The sequence below is a fragment of the Macrobrachium rosenbergii genome, chromosome 23 (assembly GCF_040412425.1).
Source record: "Macrobrachium rosenbergii isolate ZJJX-2024 chromosome 23, ASM4041242v1, whole genome shotgun sequence".
Taxonomy (NCBI): domain Eukaryota; kingdom Metazoa; phylum Arthropoda; class Malacostraca; order Decapoda; family Palaemonidae; genus Macrobrachium; species Macrobrachium rosenbergii.
The window spans coordinates 17790995-17803209 of NC_089763.1; the positions used below are offsets into that span (position 1 = coordinate 17790995).

The window sequence follows — 12215 nt, forward strand, 5'->3', positions numbered from 1 at the left end:
ACGTGAGACCATTTGGAACAAGTGATTTTCGGTCTATTAGACGTGAGACCTTTTGGAACAAGTGATTTTTCGGTCTATTCAACGTGAGACCATTTGGTACAAGTGATTTTTAGGTCTATTCGACGGGAGACCATTTAGAACAAGTGAGTTTTCGGTCTATTCGACGTGAGACCTTTTGGAACCAATGATTTTTCGGTCTATTCGACGTGAGACCTTTTGGAACAAGTGATTTTTCGGTCTATTCGACGTGAGACCTTTTGGAACAAGTGATTTTTCGGTCTATTCGATGAGACCATTTGGAACAAGTGATTTTTCGGTTTATTCCACGTGAGACTATTTGGAATAAGTGATTTTCGGTCTATTAGACGCGAGACCTTTTGGAACAAGTGATTTTTGGGTCTATTCGACGAGGGACCTTTTGGAACAAGTGATTTTTGGGTCTATTCGACGTGAGACCATTTGGAACAAGTGATTTTTGGGTGTATTCGACGTGAGACCATTTAGAACAAGTGAGTTTTCGGTCTATTCAACGCGAGAACTTTCGGAACAAATGTTTTTTCGGTCTATTCGACGTGAGACCTTTCTGGAACGAGTATTTTTGGGTCTATTCGACTTGAGACCACTTAGAACAAGTGATTTTTGGGTCTATTCGACGTGAGACCATTTGGAACAAGTGATTTTTGCGTCTATTCGACGTGAGACCTTCTGGAACAAGTGATTTTTGGGTCTATTCGACGTGAGACCATTACGAATAACTGATTTTTCGGTCTATTCGACGTGAGACCATTTGGAATAAAGTGGTAAATGAAGTAACAAGTGATTTTTCGGTCTACTCGACGCCTACAGCATATTTTCCAAGGGGAGGGGATCTTAATACATACATGGATAGTCTTCGGTATCAAGCAGACAAACACTTTTGACCATTTGAACTAGCAGGCTAATTCCAAAAATAGTATCAGCACCTATATATTTTTTAATGAATAAAAGCAATAATATATATATATATATATATATATATATATATATATATATATATATATATATATATATATATATATATTTCCAGGTGGGAAGTGGTCCCACTTTGCTTACATGATAGCATATGTGCATGAGACCATTTGGAACAAAGTACAGGTGACCGTCTTACCAGGCAGCTCGCTACTGGCTGGTCTAGGCGCAAAAGCATGCGCTGGCATTAATGTCAGCTGAGAACAGACAACACTGTTAATGAGTATGTATAATGTTAAATTTTCTAAAAAAAAAAATAAATATGAAAGAAATTTAACAACAGTAATACACTATTATCGGCCACCCTGCAGTTTGAAAAAGAATGGACAAGCATTCTGAGAGAATTGCTATGCCAATACAGTCCCTTATCGGTTCAAAGTTTCTGTGGAAGCATTCCAATTGACGAGGTGACAAGACACCATCGTAGTCCTTGCCATGATAGATAATAAATTTGACGGAACTACCATCACCTTGTACGAAGAGTTGCAACGACAGGGTAGCAATGTGACAGACACAGACTGATAGGCAGACGGACTATCTCTTTCCCGCTCGTCCCAGAATGACGGTCTAACCAAGCCAATAAACACCAGGTTTGAAGCCTAACAATCAAAAAGTAAACAGTCGGAGACAGGAAACAGAAAAAGTAGGGGTTATTGTTACAGTTATTTATAAATATGAAAATTTACGAAGTCACATCTAGGCTTTTTGTTCTTTCATAAAATGTTTCCTTAAAATGGTACGATCATGTTTGGTGAACAGGATAAGCAGTAAATAATACGGAGTAAACTGTGACAAACAACAGTACAACACTTATATAACATAAATACACACATTGTTCCCAGCAAGCAAGACATTATCTTGGGATAATCTTGACAGAGGCATTAGGCCTACGCTATGTCAGCAGTTAACAGCGGTGGTCCCTTTTTTTTTTTTTTAAGAAACAAGCCTAAAATGCTTTTCCTTGTTTTTCTTTTCATAGGGCTGATATTGTGCTATTATGATGCTTAATCACCTCGCTAGTTTATAAAAACTAATATGCTTCATCATCTCGCTAGTTAATAAAAACTACTAAGCCTAAAATACCAAACGTATCCATTTTATCGTGACTTCATTCATGTTCGCTGCAAAAAATAAAACCAAGACTATTCACTTTTTCTTGATGTAACTGGATATACTTAACTTACCTTTAGAAAGCCAAAGACATTTTAGATAGGGCGAAACTTAGCTCTCTACGACTCGTTATCTTCCTTTAATATAGGCCAGTTACGGACAGGTCTAGCCTTCAATTCGTTATCACAATATATATGCGCACATGCATTGTGGTAGTCCATGACTGAACATCATGGGCTAACCTTCGTTCAATGTCTGTATTTGAAAATCACAACACTAAGCAACTGCGGAAAAAATACCACAAAATGCTTCCGAAATTTCACCATGTTTTCAAGAAAATTCACAGAAAGGACGGCAATCAGATGTATGACGATGGCGCAGTGAATTTAAGGCGTTACACCAACCCACGGCCTACAAAGACAACAACTTAAGAGCCACTTAGCGGGATTGCGTGACTTGTTGGTGGGACACCAAGCAGGACTGGACTCACCGAAAGAGCTGTTCCGACCTGTGGCAACAGGACCCCGCAACACGTCGGAAACGCGTTATAAATGTCTGCTGGTTTCGAGACGCGTAAAATGGTGTAACCCTTTGGACCTTGGTACAACCGGAAGCTGGGTCCTATCTATCTACATAACTATACACAATATATATGCACATATATACAGTATATATATATATATATATATATATATATATATATATATATATATATATATATATATATATATATATATATACTGTATATACATACACTGTATATATGATTATAATCTACTTTGTCTTCAGCTTTGCCCATTTCTAAATGGGGTCGCTGCTTCATATCAACCTTCTCCACTTTCCTCTGCCTAATGCATCCTGACTTATCTTTAGGATTCGGTTATAGTATTTTTTAATTGTTGTTGTGAATATCTACTTTGATAGAGATAAAAATAAGAGATGTTTTGACATATTTTCCATACACTGTTAAGGAAAACATCAGTTAGTAAACACAGTTTGAGTATGCACTGGGAAAAACTCTTGATACAAGTGCGTGGAAAGACTGAATGACTGATAATTTATCCTGAAGTTTTCAAGTTAAAGAGAGAGAGAGAGAGAGAGAGAGAGAGAGAGAGAGAGAAATCACACTGAAGAACTTTTTTTCGTTCTTTTAAGCCAAAGTAGAAAAACGGATATTTTTGCACTTGTAAAATCAAAGTCATTATCATAAGCTCACCTGTTCTCAGCAAGTACTTTGGGATGAGGTCGCCAATCTTGTCCTTGTCCACCCTGGCTGCATCTGACCACAGTTGACTAGCTAACATGAATCGATACTGAGGTCAGCAGAGGTCCCATGGTTTTAATAGAGCATACCAAAATCGAAACCCAAGATCTCTTGTTGGTGAAGCGAGCATCCTAACTGTCGACCCAGACCCATTTGATTACTTAGCCGTAGGAGAGTAGTGCCACCCTCTCACCAACAATTGTTCTTTGCAGCGTTCCTTCGGCCCCCAAATCATTCCTTGTACAAGTTTTTCTTACCTCCACCCTCTCCTAACAATTGTTTCAGAATTTTTGTACAAGTTTTTATGTCTTTAGTTGTCAGAGGAAAGCAACGAACTATGAATATGTTGAGGGTATGCTATAACCACAGCGACAGCCTACGAAGGCTCAAGGGCATTCCGAGGGGGGGGGATGCAAGTGCCTCCGCTCTTTTTGTGGCTTTTGGTCAGCCATCTTTTCCAGAACTGAGACGCAAAAATATAACATGCTATTTGCAAAGGCTGAAGAATTCTGAACACTGTATTATGATGTAGGTTGCCCACCCAGGTTATTTGTATAATTCAATTATTTTCAAACACTGGAAAAGTCTTATTTATGCCTAGTGCATTTGGTGCGCTTATTATTTAAGAATATAGTATTTCTTTGTGATGTTTTATTTTGCTATGCTACATATGTATATTATGTCCTTTTAGTACAAAGAATCACTTCGTTTCATAATCCGCATCTCATTCATATCGTAATTTTCACCTCTCTTTCAAAATCATATCTCACACTTATTTTCAGTTTCATACTTTTAGAGTTTGAAGGATTTTTTTTATGCATGTTTATGTGTATGTTTGTCCATGGCCATTTGTGTCCGAAATAAAGCTTTTGAGTCTGAATTTGAATCTCCTAACAATTGTTTAGTAGCGCAACTGTTGAGATGGCTATTTGTTTATCCGTCCCCACTTTCTGTACGCCCTCAGATCTTAAAAACTACTAAGGCTAGAGGGCTGCAAATTGATGTGCTGCTCATCCACCCTCCAATCATCAAACATACCAAATTGCAGCCATCTAGTCTCAGTAGTTTTTATTTTATTCAAGGTTAAAGTTACCTATGGGCCTATTTTATTACTAAAGCTATTAGCTGAATTTTTTTTCTTGATTACAGGAAAAGTATTAATTAACTGATTTAGTGTTTCAATTTTCTTTAGCGGAGCGAAGGGAGCATTTAGTGAAGTATAGCTGAAATATTTTTGTTAAAGGAAGCAAGTCATTTGAGAGTTATTTTGTGGGGTTTTGAATTTCGGCGCCGTGACATACAACTTAAAAAGTTAAGGTAAGCTTCAGCATGACTATTTACATAACGCCTCGTTGTGAATCATGTAACTTTATATCAGGTCTTGCTTTATGTATGCAGTAAGTGAGACAACTTACAATATTTTTCTTCGCGGTTTCAAATGGAAGTCTTATTTACCGATTTATTTACTTAATGATTTACTTTATATTTATTTATTCATTTAGGGTAGTTTGCAGAACGGCGGGATCAGGCGCTAGTCCATTGTTTCCGATGTTTAGTGTTATTTGGGAAAGGGGGGGGGAGGGTCATAGGTGGGCGAAACCGATCACCGCCCCCCCTTCCCCGACAGGTCAGGGCATGGCGCCTTAAGTGAGGTTAAGGAAGGTAATGTCTGGTTGGGTCAGGACACGGCATTCTAGGAAAGGTTAGGCTTCTTTTCGTCCGTGGAACCCGTTTCCGTTACTCTACACTCGCCCCTTCATTTATTTCTGCCGAGTAAGCAATTTGCTAGAAAATCAAGAGGGATATAAAAATCTTGTGCTGCTTTCACGGACTTATGCTGTAGCTCCTAACTTTTTTCCTTTTATGGTGGGGGGGGGGAGAGTTAAGTATACATGAGGAATTTGTCATAAGATGAGATCTTTTATCAAATATATTTTTTAAGAAATGGATTTAGGAAAATTGACTTTAACAAGAAGTAAGTAAGTATATCTTAGTTTAACCAGACCACTGAGCTGATAACAGCTCTCCTAGGGCTGGCCCGAAGGATTAGACTTATTTTACGTGGCTAAGAACCAATTGGTTACCTAGCAACGGGACCTACAGCCTATTGTGGAATCCGAACCACATTAAACCGAGAAATGAATTTTTATCACCAGAAATAAATTCCTCTTATTCTCCATTGGCCGGTCAGAGACTCGATCTCGAGGACTGTGCATTGGCCAATACTCTTATGCAGATAAATAAGGTCTCTGATTATGAAGGTGCGGAAAAAAAAAGCTTGGCCGTTATTTAGGACCGATATTACTTGGGGGTCACTATCTAGGAAAGATCCCTATGTATGGTTAAAATTTGGCACTCACTATGCCCATGGAAGGGGTTTCCGGTTTGGCTTCAGTGTCCTGCATAAGATCATTGGATTATTATTCGAGGCTGTGCTAAATTTTGGTCTTATTTGTGGCTCTGCTTATAAATTCTTGATAAATAAAATAACGTGTGTAATAAAAGTTGCAGTTATCGTGTGTCAACCGTCCAGTACGTTTTCTATAAAATCCAATTTTGAAAGGAAATAGAAGAAAACGGGAAATAATAAGGGTGCCTTCTTTAATATTGATCTTATTGATGATACAACACATCTCTCTCTCTCTCTCTCTCTCTCTCTCTTATATTATAGTTCCATCGATCTTTAAATGGGCATACAATTCCAAGATTTGATATTATAGTTCCATCGATTTTTAAATGGGCATATAATTCCAAGATTTGAATTTACTTTCCGCCAATTTTCAAGTTAACGAAGTACACTCGTATATCACCACTTTTATGGAAGCACTTTCATTAAGGCGATTCAGGTTTTCCCAGGTTTTATAGAAACATATAAAAATAGCGACAAAATTTTCACGACGGTGTAATAATGGGAATTCTTCCGGGGTAGCCATGGCAGAGGTAGTCAATATCTCAGTGCTTTGCAAAATGCCTCAGTGCCATAGACACATTCAAGTGGCTCGTTTAGTATTGATGAAAAGTTACTCTTTTAAAAATAAACTTCAAAATTAACGTAACTTCTTACACCTTAACCGTGATATATTACCACTCATTTCAGACTCCCATGAGCTGGTGCATTTCTAAGCACTGATTATTTTTTTTTCTAAGACTGATCTCTTCTTCTTTCTGTATTTCCTGTTACCTTCTGTTACTTCTTTCAAGTGAACACCACGTTCGTTGGAAGCCTGAATTTCAAGTCAACGGGCCCTGTGGGCTTGTTCTTTATGAACACGGTTCATGTTCTGAATAATAATAATAATAATAATAATAATAATAATAATAATAATAATAAAAATAATAATAATAAAAATAATAATAATAATAATAATAATAATAATAATAATAATAATAATAATAATAATAATAACGAAGTTCGCAGCCTCATGCCAATGGCATCAAACTTGTCTTTAATAAATCTACACTTCTTTTCTGGCTAATCAGTTAAAACTAGTGGCTTTTACAGTTTCAGCACCGGGACCAAAGTATCACTGAAATATTCATTTATCAATGAGTTTCATTTGTCTCGTTCAATAGGTTAGGTATTAGGGATCTTTCCTGAATAGTGACCCCACGGGTTTTAACCCGGTATGTATACACCTTTGCGGCGTGATTAGTACAAGCCCGTCGGGGATTACCGTAAATACATAAACAAAAGACTGTAAATATCATAAAGATAATGACCCCCCAAAGAAATATTGGCTCTAGATAACGACCCCCAAAAACCCTTGGGGGGTCACTATCTGGGAAAGGTCCGGCATTAGGTATGGCTGGGCCACGTCAGCTCACTTTAATTTGGCATCTTCATGGCAAACTTTTGCAACAAGTAGCCAATATTTATCTATAAACAACAATGCACAAATTCAGTTTTGCCGACAGTCTTGGCTACTCGGCGAAGGATACTCCGGCGGCAAGATGCTGGAATACTACAATAAACAGTGATTTAATTGTTTGTCTCCAAATATTCACCTGCCTCCTCCCTGCTTTTTTTGCCGTTTTCGTTTTGTTCTCGACAAAAATGAAAGTGGTGTGGTGTCACTGCATGAATTATTCTACATCAGAGGATCAATTTTAGGATGCTGCTGAAACAATATTTTCCTGATTAACTTTTATCGTTTACGAGGCATGCTAGACAAAATGATCCATTTACTTTGATTTAACGAACGAAAAACTTGGCACTGGAATGCTTGAAATCACTCCTAAAGTGTCAAATTGCACTTGAAATAATTGCTCCTATGTCAAATTGCACTTGAAATGACTCCTCCGATGTCAAATTGCACTTGAAATGACTCCTCCTATGTCAAATTGCACTTGAAATCACCCCTCTTTTGTCAAATTGCACTTTAAATCACTCCTCCATTGTCAAATTGCACTTGAAATCCCTCCACCAATGTCAAATTGCACTTGAAGTCACTCCTCTGATGTCAAATTGCACTTGAAGTCACCCCTCTGATGTCAAATTGCACTTAAAATCACTCCTCCATTGTCAAATTCCACTTGAAATGACTTCTCTGATGTCAAATTGCACTTGAAATCACTCCTCTGTTGTCAAATTGCACTTGCAATGACTCCTCCAATGTCAAATTGCACTTGAAATCACTCCTCCAGTGTCAAATTGCACTTGAAGTCACTCCTCCGGTGTCTAATTGCATAAATCCTCCTCTAATGTAAAATTGCACTTGAAATCATCCTCCGATGTCAAAATTGTACTTGAAATCACTCCTCCGATGTCAAATTGCATGAAGTCACTTCTCAAATGGAAATTGCACTTGAAATCACTCCTCCATTGTCACCCCATTTCACTGAAATCAATCCTCCTTTGTCAAATTGCACTTGAAATCACTCCTGCATTGTCAAATTTCACTTGAAATCGCTCTTCCAATGTCAAATTGCACTTGAAATCACTCCCCATTGTCAAGTTGCACTTGAAATTCACTCCTCCATTGCCAAATTTCACTTGAAATCACTCCTCCAATGTCAAATTGCATTTAAATCAATCCTCCAATGTCAAATTGCATTTGAAATCACTCCTCCAGTGTCAAATTGCACTTGAAATCACTCCTCTGATGTTAAATTGCACTTGAAATCACTTCTCCGGTGTCAAATTTGCTTTTGAAACCATTCTTTCAGTGTCACATTGTCCTTGAAATCACTCCTCTGATGTCAAATTGCACTTGAAATCACTCTTTTGGTGTCAAATTGTACTTGAAATCACTTCTCCGGTGTCAAATTTGCTCTTGAAATCACTCCTCTGGTGTCAAATTGCACTTGAAATCACTCCTCTGTTGTCAAATTTCACTTGAAATTACTCTTCCGATATCAAATCGCACTTGAAATAATTCCTCCATGATCAAATTGCACTTGAAATCACGCCTCTGATGTCAAATTACACTTGAAATGACTACTCTGATGTCAAATTGCACTTGAAATCACTCCTCTTTTGTCAAATTTCACTTTAAATCACTCCTCCATTGTCAAACTGCACTTGAAATCACTCCACCAATGTCAAATTGCACTTGAAGTCACTCCTCTGATGTCAAATTGCACTTAAAATCACTCCTCCATTGCCAAATTCCACTTGAAATGACTCCTCTGATGTTAAATTGCACTTGAAATCACTCCTCTGTTGTCAAATTGAACTTGAAATAACTCCACCATTGTCAAATTGCACTTGCAATGACTCCTCCAATGTCAAATTGCACTTGAAATCACTCCTCCGATGTCAAATTGCACTTGAAGTCACTCCTCCGGTGTCTAATTGCACAAGAAATCACTCCTCTAATGTAAAATTGCACTTGAAATCACTCCTCCGATGTCAAATTGTACTTGAAATCACTCCTCCAATGTCAAATTGCACATGAAGTCACTTCTTCAGTGTGGAATTGCACTTGAAATCACCCCGCATTGTCAAATTTCACTTGATATCAATCCTTTGACAAATTGCACTTGAAATCACTCCTGCATTGTCAAATTTCACTTGAAATCGCTCTTCCAATGTCAAATTGCACTTGAAATCACTCCCCATTGTCTAGTTGCACTTGAAATTCACTCCTCCATTGTCAAATTTCACTTGAAATCACTCCTCCAAGTCAAATTGCATTTGAAATCAATCCTCCAATATCAAATTCCATTTGAAATCACTCCTCCAGAGCCAAATTGCACTTGAAATCACTCCTCTCGTGTCAAATTGCACTTGAAATCACTTCTCTGGTGTCAAATTAACTTTTGAAACCACTCTTCCAGTGTCACATTGTCCTTGAAATCACTCCTCTGATGTCAAATTGCACTTGAAATCACTCCTTTGGTGTCAAATTGCCTTGAAATCACTTCTCCGGTGTCAAATTTGCTCTTGAAATCACTCCTCTGATGTCAAATCGCACTTGAAATCACTCCTCTGGTGTCAAATTGCACTTGAAATCACTCCTCTGTTGTCAAATTTCAATTGAAATCACTCTTCCGATGTCAAATCGCACTTGAAATCACTCCTCCATTGTCAAATTGCACTTGAAATCACGCCTCCGATGTCAAATTGCACTTGAAATGATTCCTCCTATGTCAAATTGCACTTGAAATCATTCCTCTTTTGTCAAATTGCACTTTAAATCACTCCTCCATTGTCAAATTGCACTTGAAATCACTCCACCAATGTCAAATTACACTTGAAGTCACTCCTCCGATGTGAAATTGCACTTGAAGTCACTCCTCTGATGTCAAATTGCACTTAAAATCACTCCTCCATTGCCAAATTCCACTTGAAATGACTCCTCTGATGTTAAATTGCACTTGAAATCACTCCTCTGTTGTTAAATTGCACTTGAAATCACTCCTCCATTGTCAAATTGCACTTGCAATGACTCCTCCAATGTCAAATTGCACTTGAAATCACTCCTCCAGTGTCAAATTGCACTTGAAGTCACTCCTCCGGTGTCTAATTGCATAAGAAATCACTCCTCTAATGTAAAATTGCACTTGAAATCACTCCTCCGGTGTCAAATTGTACTTGAAATCACTCCTCCGATGTCAAATTGCACTTGAATTCACTGCTCCAGTGTGAAATTGCACTTGAAATCACTCCTCCATTGTCAAATTTCACTTGAAATCAATCCTCCTTTGTCAAATTGCACTTGAAATCACTCCTCTGTTGTCAAATTTCACTTGAAATCACTCTTCCAATGTTAAATTGCACTTGAAATCACTCCCCATTGTCAATTTGCACTTGAAATTCACTCCTCCATTGTCAAATTTCACTTGAAATCACTCCTCCAGTGTCAAATTGCATTTGAAATCAATCCTCCAATGTCAAATTGCATTTGAAATCACTCCTCTGGTTTCAAATTGCACCTGAAATCACTCCTCTGTTGTCAAATTTCACTTGAAATCACTCTTCTGATGTCAAATTGCACTTGAAATCACTCCTCATTGTCAAGTTGCACTTGAAATTCACACCTCCTTTGTCAAATTGTACTTGAAATCACTCCTCCGATGTCAAATTGCACTTGAAATCACTCCTCCAGTGTCAAATTGCACTTGAAATCACTCCTCCAGTGTCACATTGCACTTGAAATCACTCCTCCAGTGTCAAATTGCACTTGAAATCACTCCTCCGTTGTCAAACTGCACTTGAAATCACTCTGCTGGTGTCAAATTGCGCTTGAAATCACTTCTCCGGTGTCAAATTTGCTCTTGAAATCACTCCTCCAGTGTCAAATTGCACTTGAAATCACTCTTCTGATGTCAAATAGCACTTGAAATCACTCCCCCAGGGTCAACTGAACTTAAAATCACTCCTCTGAGGTCAAATTGCACTTGAAATCACTCTCCCAGTGTCAAATTGCACTTGAAATTACTCCTCCAGTGTCAAATTGCATTTGAAATCACTCCTCTGGAGCCAAATTGCACTTGAATCACTCCTCCGGTGTCAAATTGCACTTGAAATCACTCCTCCGGTTCAAATTGCACTCAAGTTGTGTACCATGTGTGAATTTATTTTGTCTTTTGAGTTCCAGTACCTGTTGTCTCTGTCGCCACACAAAATTTTGACTCTGGAGATGAAATAAAAATAGTCAAGTTTAATTACACACACACACAGACAATGCATGATCAGTCCATTCACGTCTGGTGCCAGGCGCACTCATACACATAAAGGAAAACTAGTATATGTACGTTGGAGGCACACACAAAAATCGATGAGGCAGGAACATACACGCAAAAAGAAAATGACGGAGTTTGACTGCACATTGAAATTAACACTCACTGTGATAAGCAGACACTGAAATTATCAGTCACTGAAATTAACAGTCACTGAAATCAGCAGTCATTAATGAGAAGTCACTGAAAGAAGCAGTTACTGAAATTAACAGTCGCTGAAAGAAGTAGTCGTTCATTAACAATCACTGAAAGAAGCAGTCACCGAAATTAAGTCACTGAAATAAGAAGATACTGAAATTAACAGTCACTGGAAGAAGCAGTCACTAATCAACAATCACTGAAAGAAGCAGTTACTGAAATTAACAGTCACTGAAAGAAGCAGCCACTGAAATTAACTCACTAAAAGAAGCAGCCATTAATCAACAATCACTGAAAGAAGCATTTACTGAAATTAAGTCACTGAAAGAAGCAGTCATTAAATTAACAATCACTGAAAGAAGCAGCTACTGAAATTAAGTCACTGAAAGAAGCAGTCATTAATTAACATTCACTGAAAGAAGCAGCTACCGAAATTAAGTCACTGAAAGAAGCAGTCATTAATTAACAATCACTGAAAGGAGCAGCTACTGAAATTAAGTCACTGAAAGAA

The 12215-nt window shown here is 37.9% G+C and overlaps 1 protein-coding gene across 3 annotated transcripts in view; it reads right to left on the minus strand.

Annotated features, from left to right (window-relative positions):
• LOC136851321 (heterogeneous nuclear ribonucleoprotein 27C-like) overlaps positions 1-2606 on the minus strand; it is a 56006-nt gene extending 53400 nt beyond the window's left edge. Inside the window, exon 1 of one of the 3 annotated variants that reach the window (XM_067125351.1) lies at positions 2193-2606. The gene's annotated coding sequence lies outside the window, so the exon portion shown is untranslated. The remainder of the gene's footprint in view (positions 1-2192) is intronic. The other 2 variants (XM_067125352.1, XM_067125342.1) reach the window with 2 other exon arrangements.
• Positions 2607-12215: the final 9609 nt, after the last annotated feature.